The sequence below is a fragment of the Notamacropus eugenii genome, chromosome 2 (genome assembly GCF_028372415.1).
Source record: "Notamacropus eugenii isolate mMacEug1 chromosome 2, mMacEug1.pri_v2, whole genome shotgun sequence".
NCBI classification, from domain to species: Eukaryota; Metazoa; Chordata; class Mammalia; order Diprotodontia; family Macropodidae; genus Notamacropus; species Notamacropus eugenii.
Genome location: NC_092873.1, coordinates 8,759,449 through 8,775,287, shown reverse-complemented (window position 1 = coordinate 8,775,287; position 15,839 = coordinate 8,759,449). Strand labels below are relative to the sequence as shown.

Sequence of the window (15,839 nt, the reverse complement as noted above, 5' to 3'; positions counted from 1 at the left end):
TTCTCCTTCCTTCAAAAATTTACTAGACGTTATTTAAATTTAGTGTTACAAGGCACTTAATATTATCTAATAAGAGATAAAAAAGATTTGGTTCCTTTTATTTTTTGGTTTCATTTTCTCTTACTCATTGGTGCATTCATATACTTTGCTGTATGGTGAAGTGAAGATGATATTTTGTAGCATATCTCTCTATGCATTTGTGACTGTGTATTTCTGTGCATATTTGGACATATGGATATGTGCATATGAATGAATATACTTATGTATGTAGAAACACTGACCTTGCAATATACTGTGTATACATAAGTGGAAAACTACCCTATTTTTATTGTTTCCATTTTCTCTGCCCATTGGCTACAGCCAGACGTGTAATTCCTATTCTAATGGATAAGAGAATTGCTTTGAAGGCTTGGCAAAGAGAGTTGAACATGTGAAAGGTAGTTAACAACGATATATGTTGCGGTTTTGGCTGCGAGCAAACTAAAACATACTTGTCAAGTCCTTTTACTAAGCCTGATAAGGATATCAGCGCCTATGTTCATTCTCCAGGTGAAACTCCGAGAGGAACGAAAATTCATCCCTTTCTTATGCATGTCTTCTTCATTGTAAAGGCAGGAGCAGAGAAAGAAAGTAGTTCACGTTTCTGAAAAAGGGAAGGGGAAACCCCTAATGTTTCTATCAAATATAAAAACTATTGATTATACCCACTCCATTACATCCCCTTCCATGTCAATTTCAGATAAAAGGGTTTAGTCCCTAGGTAACTTTGGAGGTCTTTTAATTTTTCTCTGAAAGAGGTAATGGGGAAATCAGGTTGAATGCATTGCTTAATGGGGAGTACACTGAGCAAGAAGAAGACAGCATTTGATCCATGCTGAGTGGAGGTGAAGTTGTATAGTTAATTGAGCTTTGTAGTCTCAGGAGCCAAGTTCCAATCCTTTTCTCTCTCAATGACTGCCTTTAGGACCGTGAGTAATTCAATTAACTTTTTTGGCCTTCAGTTTTCATGTTGGCAAAATGAGGTGCTTGTATTAAATAGTCCTTAAGATATCTCTAGCTCTAAATCTATGGTAATTATGAATATATAAATGAAGTTAAGTTGAATGAGAAAATATTAATTTCTGTTCATTTTAAAAGTGTATTCGTTTTTTTATGAGCTAATATCATGTCATGGAATCATGAACAGAAATAATTTGGAAATATTTCACTCAGGTTACAGTAAGAAAGCTTCAAGAAGAACTTGCTGATTCTTTGTGATATCAGTCCATGACAGTAGTTTCACAAGTTGCATCATTTTATCGAACTGATTTTGAAAATAAGAAAAAACTACAGAAGAAATTAGATCAAAGGAAAAGTAATGTATGTATGCATAAAATCTGTAATTTCTCACTGGTTAATGGAAAGTGTGTTGAGGGTGCTATTTCCTTTATTTCATCAATATTATAAATTTTCTGAACACTATGCCTGTCATTTACACTCACATAAAGCCAGACATAAAAACTCCATCACCTGTACACTTGAATTTTAATATATTAAATTAAATTGATATTTAATATTTTTTTTTATTTTTCATTTGTAACATATTTCATATCACATAAAACAATTCCCACCTTTGGTCGGGTGATGTCTCTTTTAAAGTGTTCACAATGTAGACCACAATGTAATTTTTTTTAGCGGTATTCAACTGAGATAGTAATGATAACTATGTATGCTTATGAAAGCCCTTGTTCTAATTGTCTCCACATTCCTACTAAGAAGTAGACGACCTTAGCTTACTGTTGTTGTTCTAAACTCCTAAGCCTAATAGCTTAATTTTAGACTTGACCTTGGATGTTCCCCTACCAACAAGCTATAATTTAATTGATCTCGTATTAGGCTTACCACCCTTTTGACTTGAGGAAATTGCCACTAAGTGTTAGGACATTGCAGCGAAAAACAAATCTCCCCAAATTCCTGTCAGTTTCAGGCAGGAATAGATTGTCAACTTGCATTCACTGAGGCTTCGAGTCTGATAGATATCAGTGGGGAAATTGAGTCAGGAGAATCCTACCTCAGCCCAGGCTGTACAGCCGCTCTCCCACCCTTCCCATGAGATCACCTTTTTCAATTCCTATACAGGTTTAATGGCATCATGGATTGGAGGCTCAGATTACTATTTTGCTATCCATATATGGAGTTAGATTCAGAAGAACAGTCACTTAGTAGTCTCATAGCATCTTCCAATAGCAAGTTGCAATGACCACGGTTTCAGTTATGACTATAATTTCACATTGGCTAAGGCACATCTTTTGAGAGAAGTCTTAAGTGACTTCCATGCCGTTCTATACCTGTTTTAGTTTCCACTTAAATAATAATCATAAAAACAAATTTACCAATCAAACCTTAACCTTTCCATCAATGCCAATTTTACCCCAGGTTACCTGACTCTAGGAGGTTTAGAACAAAATTCATTTCCCCAATCTAACGATGTCTCTGATGTAGTCTCAGTAATTAATTCTGTCAATTGTTTTAATGTTAAGTGCTTTAACATCACTTTGTAACATGTCCAATTATTCTCCCTATCTCTCCCGTCCCCACACGAACTAATTCCCTGCATTCTGATTACCCCTTCACTCGATGAGCTCTCCCTTCCATCACACCACACCCTTCCCTTTTCCCCATCTTCTGTCTTATTTTTTAGGGCAAGATAAATTTCTGTACCTCACTACCTGTGTTACTTGTTTATGGGTTATATGCAATAATAATTATCAGCATTCCTTTCTACTGCTTTGAATTCAACCTTCCTTCCCTCCCTCACTCTTTCTCTCCCTCCCTTCCTCCCTACTCCTCCCCTTGAGAAGGCAAATAATGTAATACAGACTAAATACAGGTCGTTTTGAAGAAGACTTCTGTAATGATCATGTTTTCTGATACTAAGTATATTTCCCTGTATCCTGTTCTATTCCCCGTTATGATTTATTCCTTCATTTAACCTTCCTCCTTCCCAAAAGTGTTTATATCTAGTTATTCCCTTCTTCCATTTGCCCTCACTTCTATCATTCCCCTCACCCCTTTGTTGTCTCCTCCCCTACATTCCTCTAGTATAATAGAGACTTTTATACCAAATTGAGTGAGCATTTAATTTCCTCCTTTAGATGAATGTAGAGAGAGTAGCATCACTTACCCCCTGTCCTCTTCTCCCTTTTCTCCTCCATTGAACAAGATTTTTCTTTATCTCTTTATGAGTTATAGCCTGTCCCATTGCATTTCTCCCTTTCTCCTCCCAGTATTTTACTCCCTCACACTTTAGGTTTTTTATATATATTTTTTGTAGATATCCTCTCTTCTGATTCAACACAGCCTGTACTCTTTGTCAATGTGTGTGTGTGTGTGTGTGTGCATGTGTATACAATCCTTCCACCTACCCAAACACTGAGAATAGTCTCAAGAGTTATAAATATTTTCTTTCAAAGTAGGAAGATATACAGTTCAGCTTTAGAAAGTTTTCTATGACTTTTCTTTCCTGTTTATCTTTTCAAGCTTCTCCTGATTTTTGTGTCTGAAAGTCAAATTTTCTATACAAGTCAAGTCTTTTCAACATGAATGCTGCAAAGTCCTCTATATCACTGAATGACCATTTGTTCTCCTGAAGTATTGTACTCAGTTTTGCTGGGTAGCTCATTCCTGGTTTTAATCGCATTTCCTTTGACTTCTTGAATATGCTTTCCCTAGCCCTTCCATCCCTTAATGATGAAGCTAACACATCCTGTGTTATCCTGATTGTATTTCCACAACACTCGAATTCTTTCTTTCTAGCTGATTGCTGAATTTCCTACTTGACCTTGGAACTCTGAAATTTGGCCACGATATTCCTAGGAGTTTCTCTTCTCGGGTGTTTTTCTGGAGGTGGTAAGTGGATTCTTTCAATGTTTATTTTGGCCTCTCGTTCTAGAATATCAGCACTGTTTTCCTCAATAATTTCATGGAAGATAATGTCTAGGCTCCTTTTTTGATCATGGCTTTCAAGTTGTCCCATAATTTTTATATCGTCTTCCCAGGATCTATTTTCCAGGTCATTTGTGTTTCCATTGAGGTGTTTCAAATTATCTTGTATTTTTTCAAACTCTTTTTTGTTTGTTTTCTAACTGCTCGGTTTATCTTACACTCATTCGTTTCCCTGAACTCAGTTCTCTGTTTCAGAGAACTGTTTTGCTCACTGAGCTTTTGAACCTTCTCCTTCTTTTGCCTAATTCAACTTTTTATTGCCTCCTTCTCCTCCCTGGCTTTTTGGACCTCTTTTTCCAATCGAGTCAGTCTCTTTACAAAGGTTTTATTTTCCTCAGCATTTTTGTGATTGTCTTTGAACCAGGTGCTACCTTGCTTTTCGAGTTTTTCCATTGCCTGAGTCTACTTTAAGTTCAGTTTGGAGGCCCTGGAGGCAGAGGTCTTAACTTCCTGTGACAGTAAGTCTTGTTCTTTCTTGTCTGAAAGGATGGGAGGAGACAGCTGGTCACCAAGAATGTAACCTTTGATGGTCTTACATTTGTTCCCTTTTTGGGGCACTTTCACAGCCATTTACTATCACTCAGGAATGACGTTTAGATCAGCTGCTCCCTACTGCCAGAGGCTTTCAGTTGAGCTTCTTGAACAATGGACCCAGGTTACTTCCCACCCTCTGTGGCTTCCCGTGTCTGCTCCTGGCCTCTGCCATCACTTTGGGCTATTGCTGAAGAAATCCCTTTATCTCTCCCCAGCTGGGAAATCGCTCCCCCATTGACTTTGGGTGATTTCTGTGTTGCTTGTGGGTTGAAGTAAGTGGGATCCTCCCTGTTAGGAGCTCTTCCCAGAGGTCTGTTCAGGTCCTCTTCCTCCCAGTGCCACATGGCCAGGGTTGAGCTCTGCTCTGCTCAGGGTCCTATGAGAGAGACCTTTCCTGTAAGATAGACCTTTCCTGTAAGCCTGCAGGTTGCCTTTGACTGGAAACCTCTTTCGCTCTGTTGCTCTGGGGCTTCTGTTGCTCTACACTTTGTGGAGAGACCTTTTTACCGTTATTTTGTGGGCTGTGGGGGAAGTGCTAAAGTATATGGATCTTCCTACTCCTCCATCCTGGCCCCACCCAATATTTAATCATTTCATAGCATTCACTGTTTATGTATTTGACAATTTTGTTTATCTAGCCTTACACAAAGAATCAGGTATTTTTCCAACTGCCAATAATAAGTAAATCATTTCTATCATACTTCATATTTAGAAGGACCTTTACATTTATTTCCTGATTTATTCCCCCAAACAGCACTGTGAAGTAGAAATTATTTCTCTCCTTCTCTTCGAACTACTCCTTGAATAAAAGCAAAATGTCATTTCGTCAAAATTTGTAAATATATAAATTACACATGCAAAATGCCATTGAGAATGAAAGTAATTAGGTGGAGAATCTCATTATTATCTTGTACCTTAATCAAACTGACCTCACCATGCTGATTTCCAGCTCCATACCTTCATCACCCTCTTCTTCTCACTCAGTAACACTTCCCTACTTAGTATACCTATCCAAAACCTATCTACTCTTCACTTCAAGGTGACTTTGAATTACAAAAGTATGATTCTTTTGCCATAACGCTTTTTGAACTTTTCATACCTATTGAATTCCTAATCTCCTGAATTCCACTTAGATTTGGACAAACCATAATTTAGTGGTTAACTTTATACTGATTGCCTTATGGTGTTCACATCTGTTAACAAATTATCATGTCCTGATTCTAAGTCTTTCTTTTCCAACTAGATTGTGGTTCCTTGAGGACAAGAATTATTTATTCTTCATTTACTCAATAGAGCTTCCTTTTCCCAAAGTGTTGGCAGTATAAGTAAGTGTTATTACTGTAGTAGTACAAGAAGTTGTAGTAGTTGTTCTAGCAGTAGTAGCACGAGTAGTAGAAGAGGAAGAACAAGGAAAGTAAATGTTTATTTGTTGATTTTACCATGAATTGAAAGTTTACGTAACATTAAATTTGTTCTAAGGCAATAGTTGGCATTTTTTGTTTTTCTAGTCTTATTTTTTATGCATTTTCAATTTCCCAGAGACCCAGTGGCAAAATAGAAATTCAGTATAAAATTATTTCATTCTCAACATTTTTAGTATTAGAAATTGTTACGATGAATGTGAAGTTAATCATAGAATAGCATGGCAGTCAAATTCTCACAACCTGCTCCCTTTATTACTATCAAATACCTTTCTCCATAATCAGTTGCTTTCCCACAGTTACGTGTCATTATGTAGTAGGCTATTTATCATGATACCAGCCCAAAAGTATAGAAATAGATATTTCTGATAACCTTCAAAACACAGTTTCAACCTAGTACCCATCATACGTGGAAAACTAAGCAAAATCTATGCCAAAGCAGTCAAAAATAGAACTTTGGATGGTGAGAGTTTGCAGAGATACATTGGGGGAATTTTGTATAGAAATTTGGACCTAGACTTACAAAGATCTGCCCTCATATATGGTCTCAGGTGCTATCCGTGCAATCCTAGGCAAGTCACTTAATCTTTTTCAGTTTCCACAACCATAAAATGGGGAATATGATTGCACCTACCTCCCAGGAAGTTTGTGAGAATTAAAGGAGATAATAATTGTAAATCTCCTAACTTTATGGCCTTTATACTTGGCACATATTAGACAGTTATTAAATATTAGTTTCTGTGCTAAAGAAAGATAAAACAGCTGTGAATTATATAGAAATTATTACTGCCTGCCACATTTTGATAAGCACCTCCTAATATTGCAGAAGAGTTCTCTCAACCTGGTTGATATAAGTATATCTGTATTAACTAAGAAATTATTGTGAGATCCAATTTACTTCTTAAAAAAATTCTTCTATTTTGCATTTGTATGCTTGAGAAATTTTTCTTGGTTTCAGAGATCAGTACTGGAATGAAATATTTTTGTTTCTGTACTAACTCCCCTATCACAGGTCGTCTTCATTTCCCTCACATTCCTTTTGGAACACATAGGTGAAAATATTCACCTTCAAATGCTTTTGGTTTCAGGCTGCAGTCGAGAAAGTAGGCATGGACTGAGCTCTCGAAGGTATAGCAAGGAAGCAACAATTTAGAGTCCATCTCTGACAACATGAAATTGGTCATTTAATTCACATTCAGGGGAAAGTGGCACCATTTCTTGTCTAATTTTCCTGATGATGAAAGTGTTCACTATGTAAGACTTCAGTGAAATGATAGTTACTTTCTTGAACAAAACTTATTTCATCAACCAGTGACTGTTAATTATGTGAATAGTACTATGATAGGTTCTGAACAGGTTACAAAGACTTGGTGTAAGACATGGCCTGTTGCCTTGAAGAATTTTCAATCTCACTGGGAAGCCAATACAAAATAGAGGAATTTCATTTATTATACAAGGTAGAACTTAAAGAAGTATTAAATAAATGCTATACCTGTAAGTATTTATATAAAGGAGAGATCACTATAGTTGGAGATTCGCGCAGGTGGTGTTGATCCATTACTGGGTTCCCAACACCAATAATATTCCGTATAAATTTGCTAAGTTAGTACCTCTGCTGGAAGTACAATTGCCAAGTACCTACATTATATATGTATATATGTATATATCTGTATATATCTATACACACATGCATATATATAAGCATATGTGTATATATGTATATCTGTTCCTGTATATATATATATATATATATATGTATATATATATATGTATATCTGTTCCTGTATATATATATATATATATATATATGTATATATATGTACACAGAAAAATATGCATGTGTACATACACAAATTTGTTCAAAATCTGCGTCTGAGTGTGACTTTTACCAGATTTTGAGTCCTAGCTCAGTCCATTGCCATCCAGATGATTTTCAACAAATGGCTTCCTGTTTCAGGCCTCTGATTCCTCATTTATTCCATGATGTGCTGACTCATCGCTAGTATCCCTTTCTGCTTTCACAATCTATAGTTCTAAAAGAGTAAACTGCACTTCTGTTACACACCTAGCAATGGATATGAATTGGACTGAATAGTTGTTGAGGGTCCCTTACAATTTTGAAATGATATCCTTATTCCCTTTCGTTTTCAGTAGCCTCCTTTTCTTAGAATTTTTATCTCTTTTCCATCCTTTTTCACATTCTATATTCCAGTTAAAGTTAAAATGTCTCTGCAGAATTCTGAAGAAAAAAGTGATGAAAAACTTTACAATATTGTTCTCCCCAGGTTGAAGAAGAGCAAAATGACACTCAAAGACAAAGGCAGGGTCTGAGTGTCAGTTCTTTGCAAGATGGAATTCTGAATAAACCTCCATGAATGAACAAAGAAATAGAAGCTACTACTTCCAAAATGACTCAGGCTGGTCACCATTTCGAGTGAGCAGTAACACCGATGGGTGAGTGGCGATACAAATATATGGAAGACAACACTCCATCAGGAAAAAGCTGTTCAGAATGTCTCTGTCAAGCCAACAGATGGCTATTGCCAACCCCCTTCCACCAGAGTACATAAATGCCAGAAAGACTGGCCTCCTCACAAACCAACTGCAGTAATTGCAGAAGGTTGTCCTGAAGGCTCTATGGCAGCACAGTTTCTCTTTACCCTTCCAGCAGACTGTGGATGCGGCCAAGCTCACTCTCCCAGATTATTACAGCCTCCTAAAGCTCTTGGAACATAAATAATATGCGGAAGCCTCAGAATGTATAGAAGACTTGAAAATATTGTTTTGCAATTGTTTTGCAAGCCAGGTGATGACATTGTTCTAATGACACAAGTCTTAGAGAAACTGTTTCTGCAAAAACTGTCTCAAATGCCTTCAGAACAACTAGTGGCAGGTGGAAAGGAAAAGAAAATGAAAAGGTACTCAACAATCTTTAGGAGTTTCCACTATGAAAGAAAAACCATTCCCTAGGGCATCAGAAAAGGTAGCTAAACAGCAAGTGATTCCATCTCCAGTATGTCCTGAGACATTACTTTCTGCATTGCACATTGCTAAAGCCGCTCCACCACGCTATAACACACAACTGTAACATAAGTTAAAAGGGGTGTGAAAAGGAAAGCAGATACTACAACCTGTATAACGTGGATAGATACATCAAGTAGCGAATCTTCATCAAGCCTGGTTGAGCACAAATCTGCTAAAATACCACTTGTAATAGAAAAAGTAGGGAAGAATATCATACCAGATTCTCAGCAAAAATATAGAGTTGGGAACATGTTAAATTAACTGAGTAATTAAAATACCGTAATGAAATTCTTGAAGAAATGTTTTCAAAGGACAAGGTAGCATATACTTGACCTTTCCATAAGCCTGTTGCTCTAGAACTCCATAAGTACAATGATGTTGTCAAAAATCCAATGGACCTTGGCACAACTAAAGAAAAAGGTATAACCAGAAATGTAAGGATGCACGTGAATTTGCTGCAGATGTTCAGTTAATGTTTATGAATTGCTCCAAGTATAACCTACCAGATCTTGAGGTGGTAGTGATGGCAACAACACTTCAGATGTTTTTGAGATTCAGTTTCCAAGATCACAGATGAACCCATTGCAAGAATGTCTATGTGCTATATAGAAACGGATGTCACCAAAGCATTCTGTAGAGAAAGTAGCAGTGGTGCTTCCTTTGAAGACAACTCTTTTGGAGAGTCTCCTGATGAGCGAGTGCAAAACTTCAGGAGCAACTTAAATGTATTCATCAACACGTGCAAGTTCTGTCTAAAGTACCTTACCATAAGTTGAAGAAAAAGAATGAAAGATCTAAAAGACAGAAGCAGAAAGAAACAAAGAAATGTATCAAGAAAGATGAAAGTCAGAGGGAAAAAAATAAGCAAATAACTACAGAAAGAGCTGAAAAATTGCCTGCCAAACAATTCAAGGAACAAATGTTGGCAATAAATCTGGGGAGGAAGATAATGCTAAGCCTAGGAACTATGATGAGAAAAGGCAGTTAAGCTTGGCTATCAACAAACGCCGCAGAGATAAACTTGTGTGAGTCGTCCACATAATAGTGTCAGGAGAATCATCTTTACTGAATTCTAATCCTGACAAGATAGAAATTGATTTTGAAACACCAAAAGCATCAGTCCTGAGAGAAGTAGAAAAATACGTTATGGTGTGTCTGAGAAAGAGACCCAGGAAATGTCACACTGTGAAAACACAAGTGTCCAAGGCCACGCGGGGGGCGGGCACAAGGTTGAGCCAGAACAGCAGCAGCAGCGACGGCGGTGGCAGCAGCTCCTCACCCTGGGGTAGCAGCAGCAGCAACTCGACATCTTCTAATAGCAGCGATTCCCATTCAGGTTAGTGTCCCTTTTCCATCTCTCTGTGTAGGTGGCACACCTGTTCCTTGAAAGACCAGAACTGTTCTCTTTATGGAGTATTTGTTGCATGCAACAGCAACGTGTGATTTGTACTGCCAGGTCCATTTGCCTTGCTTTCCATCCCAATCTTTCCTTCCCACCTTCAAGTATGTGAACTTGTACAAGACTCTCATAGACTGGTAATGTTCCAGAGATATTAACAGTTGACGAAAACAGGGACGATAGCTTAATAAAACGTTTGAAAATGTGAAATCTCCATCAGCTTATCACAGTAATAAAGGGTTGCTAAAGGCATGTCACTTTATAGTGACTGTGACTATCATCAGGTTCCTCATGGAAAGCAAGCCTACAAAACGTTGTCTCTGGTGTGGGATATTTCATTCATAAATTCTCATCAGCAAAATGGGGAGGATGACTACAAATATGTGTCTCATAAGGGTCATCCAAGTTGTAGGTGACATGATGTTTTGAAAGTACTTTTGAAAAACCTTAGAAGGCCCACATAAATAATTAGGTTTTGTTACTTTTATTGTAACACCGTGACTAATCCGTGTGGGATAGAATGGATAGAGCAAAAGAAATCAAATATACCGAAAGCAGACAGCTTTGTGGGCTTAAAATTACAGTCCATATTTTCTGACTGATGAAGCACTTTTAAGACCTGCTCTTTAGGAAAATTGAGTCTGACAGAAATGTGAAATAGATGAAACATCCTCAGTTTACTGAAAACACTATCCTTCTTGGCCTCCTGGGGTTGATTTTGAATTTCTAAGCAAAACTCACAATACATGAATTGATCTTGAGTAACATATTTTCTGTTTATTATGTTTAGGTTCCTGTTAGGAATGAAAAAGAAAAATATCTTTTGGATAAAAATGGAATCATACAGGATGAATTTGCCACGTTCAAAGTGGATGTAGACACAGAAATGATTAAGGATCAGGAAAAATAAAATCAATATATAGAAGACACTGAAGTTTTAAAAGTAAAGAATGATGAACTTCAAAAGGAATTACAACTGATTAAAGAAGCATTAATAAAATTCATATTCCACTAGGGTGGAAAAAATAAAAGTTCTGACAACTGGGAATGCAGTGCTGAACTCTAAATTAAACAATGCAAAGGGAAGGACAGCAGTCTAGAGAAAGAAATTGCATCATACTGTTCCCTTCTGATTTTTGCTGTTCATGCTCATGAGCCAAATGGGACATCAGAGAGAGCTCTTGAAAATTCCTTTCAGGGACAACGTGAAGAATAGCTTCGTTTACAACACAAACTAAGTCATGACTTTTCTAGCCTAAGAGAAAACCGTGGTTTCCTTTCTTAAGAGCTCTCTAAAGGTGAACATCACCAGTAGGTTAGAAAAAGTGGTGTACCATGTACATGATTCCCTCAGAAAAAAGACATCCATTTGAGAAATCATACAGAGAGAATTGCACCATGAAAAACAGAAGGCAAAGGAATTTGAAAACACAATAGAACAGGAAAAGAATGAACCGATCAAATGTGTTGTCAAAGGGGCATGGTCAAGATGATGGAGTAGAAGCACGCACCTCTAGCACTCTCCTCCCACAGCCCATTAGATACGTGTAAAAATTAAATCTAAACAAATTCTAGAGCAGCACAAGCCACAAAATGTCAGATTGAAAGAGATTTCCAGCCCAGAGCAGCCTGCAAGTACACAGAAAAGGTCTGTCATGCTGTGCAGAGTGAACCACAGAATAGGTGGCACAGTGACAGGGACAAGACTGGAGCAGGCCTCAAGAAAGCACCAGCAGCAGCTGCATGTCCCATATTCCTCAACTCACAAATGCCAAAGACAGCTTCAAAGGTCAGTGAGAAAGCTCTTTCATTTGGGTGAGAAGGGAATGCAACAGTCTAATGCAGGACCCAGGCAGCTGCATCTTCCATTGTTGGAGCCCTGGCCTAAACCCCTGGGTGAATTGAGAAACTGATGTGGATCTCAATCCTGAGTGGGGACCTTGGGGTGAGAAGGAGTGGTAGCTGGTGTGGTGGAGTTGGTGGAGTCTCTGTAGAGGGAATACTGCTCAAGACCTGATCAGAGGCCAGGAGAGGAATCAATCCCTCCCCCTTGTTTTTGCCACCTCGCAGGCACTGAGAACTTACATGTACCTAGAGTATACCCTTCTCTTGATTAAGGATTCAAAAGTCAAGAAACTGGCTGGGGAAAAGTTCAAACAAGGGAAAAAACATCAGTATAAAAGACTATTTTCTTTGTGAACGGGTATTTCTTCCATTCTTTGGATGAGGAAGAATAATGCATAACATCAAGGGAAGTCAAGTCTTCTACATCCTAAACCTCTAAAATACATATGCAGTGGTCTCAGGCCATATAAGAGGTCAAAAATGATTTTCAAAATCAGCTAAGATAGGTGACGAAAATTGGGAAGTGTTATGAGAGTAATGCAAGAATATCATGAAAAACGAGTCAACAGCTTGCAAAAAGACAACCAAAAAAATACTGAAAAATTTAGCACCTTTAAAAATAGACTACCTCAAATGGCTAAAGCAGCCCAAAAAGCCAATGAGGAGAAGAATGCTTTAAAGAGCACAATTAGTGAAATGGAAAAGGAGGTTCCAAATCTCACTGAAGAAAATAGTCTTTGAAAAATCAGAAAGGAGCAGATGGAAGCTAATGACTTTATGAGAAACCAAAAAATTACAAAACACCACCAAAACAATGAAAAGTAAAGAAGATAATGTGAAATATCTCACTGGAAAATCAACTGACCTGGAAAACAGGTCCAGGAGAGACAACTTAAAAATTAAGGAACTACCTGAAAGCCATGATCAAAAATAGAGCCTAGACATCACCTTTCATGAAATTATCAAGGAAACTTGCCCTGATATTGTGGAACCAGTGGGCAAAATAAATACTGAACGAATCCACCAATCACTTCCTGAAAGTGATTTGAAAAAAAAACCACCTAGGAATATTGTAGGCAAATTCCAGAGATCCCAGGTCAAAGAGAAAATATTTCAAGCATCCAGAAAGAATCAATTTGAGTATTGCAGCAACACAATGAGGACAACACGGGATCTGGAAGCTTCTACATTACGGGATCAAGGTGCTTGCAATATGATATTGCAGATGTCAAAGGAAATAGGACTAAACCGAAAGATCACCTAGGATGCGAAACTAAATATAATACTTTAAGAGAAAAAAAAGGGTCATTCAATGAAATCGAGGACTTTCAAGCATTCTTGACGAAAAGACCAGAGCTGAATGGAAAATCAGACTTTCAAGCACAAGAAACAAGAGAAGCATAAAAAGGTAAACAGTGAAGAGAAATCATAAGCTATATACTAACCTGAAATATTTACATTCCTACATGGAATGATAATATTTGTAACTTTTGAAACTTTTCTCAGTATTTGGTAGTTGAAGGGGTTATACACACACACACACACACATATATGTATATATATATATATATATATATATATATATATATATATATATATATATATATATATATATATATGTAAGTATATACGTATATATGGAGAGAGGGGGAGAGAGAGGGAGAGAGGGCAGAGATTGACTTAAATAGGAAGAGATGATATGTAAACAAACTTATGGTAAGGCAGAGGTGAGAGGGAAAAAATGAAGCTTGCTCTCATCATGTATGATTTAAAGAGCGAAGAACATGCAAACTCAGTTTGGCATGAAAATTTATCTTACACTACAGGAAAGTATGGGGGAAAGGGATAAGTAGGGTTTGGGAGATGAGAGAAGGGAGGGTAAATGGGAGGAGGAAGTAATTACAAGCAATCAGTTTTGAGGAGTTTCAGAAATGACTCTTGTGAATTGTTTTTTCACATAACTGGGAATAAGAAATACAGGTAATGGGGTGTAGAAATTTATATGGGGTATAGAAATGTATCTTGCCCTACTGGAAAAGAGAGAATATAGAGATATGGGAAAGAAGGGGTGTGACAGAGGGAGGGGAGACTGGGAGAAGGGGTCATGAGAATGTACGCTGTTTTGGGGTGGGAGAGGGGAGAGATAGGGAGAAAATTTAAAACTCACAATCTTGTGGAAATGCATGTTGAAGATTAAAAATAAGTAAATAATTTGGGAAAAATACGCAAAAATACATACTGTCAAAAACGACTCTATCCAAGAAATACGTGCCCAAATTCAGTGTGAAACTATGTCACTTCAGCTACAGCTTGAAGACACCCAAAAGACAGTCATCCTTCAAGAAAAGCTATTGAGTCTTGCCCAGGTACAGTTTCTTGATCTCTTCAATAGAGTTTATGCTGATACTAAAAAGGAAGTTCTTGTGATAGAAGAGAGAAAAAAATGGTTAAATCAGTGAATGTAACCAATTTAAAGAGCAAATATGTAAATATGAAAATGAGAAAGCTGAGCAGAGGTAGGTCTTTAAATAATGTATTTGAGAAGCATTTAACTTTCAGAAATGGAAGTTAAACTAATTTTGATCAAATTAATTAAGGAATTTAAATTTTCGGCAGGCAGACATTTTTAACTTTATTGTAAAAATTCTGCTATGTAAGAAAGGAGCATGAGAATCAATAATATGACATATGATAAGAAAATAATGACACAATAGTCTCTTATTTAATATGAATGTAATAAATTAGTGTAATAAAATACAGGTAATTAAATAAACAAATGAAAATAATCTTAAATATAAAAATAAAATGAAAATAAAATTATACAAATAAAATTTTAAAATCATCTTTTAGGCTAGATGGCTCACTTTGCTGAAAGAAATTATGTACTGCATGAAATTTTGACAATAAATATTGATAGGGGAAATCATTAATGCAGAAATACTGATAAATTTATTGTTCTAACAATATTCCTAATGTTCCATTTTAATACTGCACTGGAATAAATTATTTGAAATGCTAAAACTTAAGAAAAATTCTACAATGTCATGCTAGGAATAATATCACAATTCAAATCAGACATCTCTTTTGAGATACTAGAGCATATTACCATTATATGTTTTACAAGAATGTAAACATGCTGAATGGTCTGAGTAGTTGCAACTCAGACTGCTCTGAACTAATTTTTGAAACACTAAAGATTGTATCATATTTTTAGTGAAATTCCTAACATGAACCACCACTTTTCTGGAAAATTGAGGACAGTAAATTCTGTTCAAAAGGATTATGTTTATGCATGTAGCATTAAGTTTTTTGTGTTATTAATCTTATTTTTTAATTGTGCTTCCCTAGAATTTTTTCATTTATCTCCATTTTTTTATTGCTTTGGCACTTATTCTTGCACAGTGTCCAAAATTGCAGATTCTGGAAGCTAATATTGATTTATGAAATCTTTAACAGAAATTATTTGGACATATTTCTATCAGTCTAAAGTCAGATACCTGCAACAAAATTTCGTCTTTCCCTCAAATATCAATTGCAGACCGCAGTTTCACAGCAATTTTATCGAATGGATAATGAAAATCAGAAAAAAATACAGAAGGAAATAAAGAAAACTAAAATCAAATTACGCAATC

The 15,839-nt window shown here is 36.6% G+C and overlaps 1 pseudogene; it reads left to right on the top strand.

Annotated features, from left to right (window-relative positions):
- Positions 1 to 14,593, top strand: part of LOC140524337 (bromodomain testis-specific protein-like) — a 39,769-nt pseudogene extending 25,176 nt beyond the window's left edge.
- The last annotated feature ends 1,246 nt before the right edge of the window (positions 14,594 to 15,839 follow it).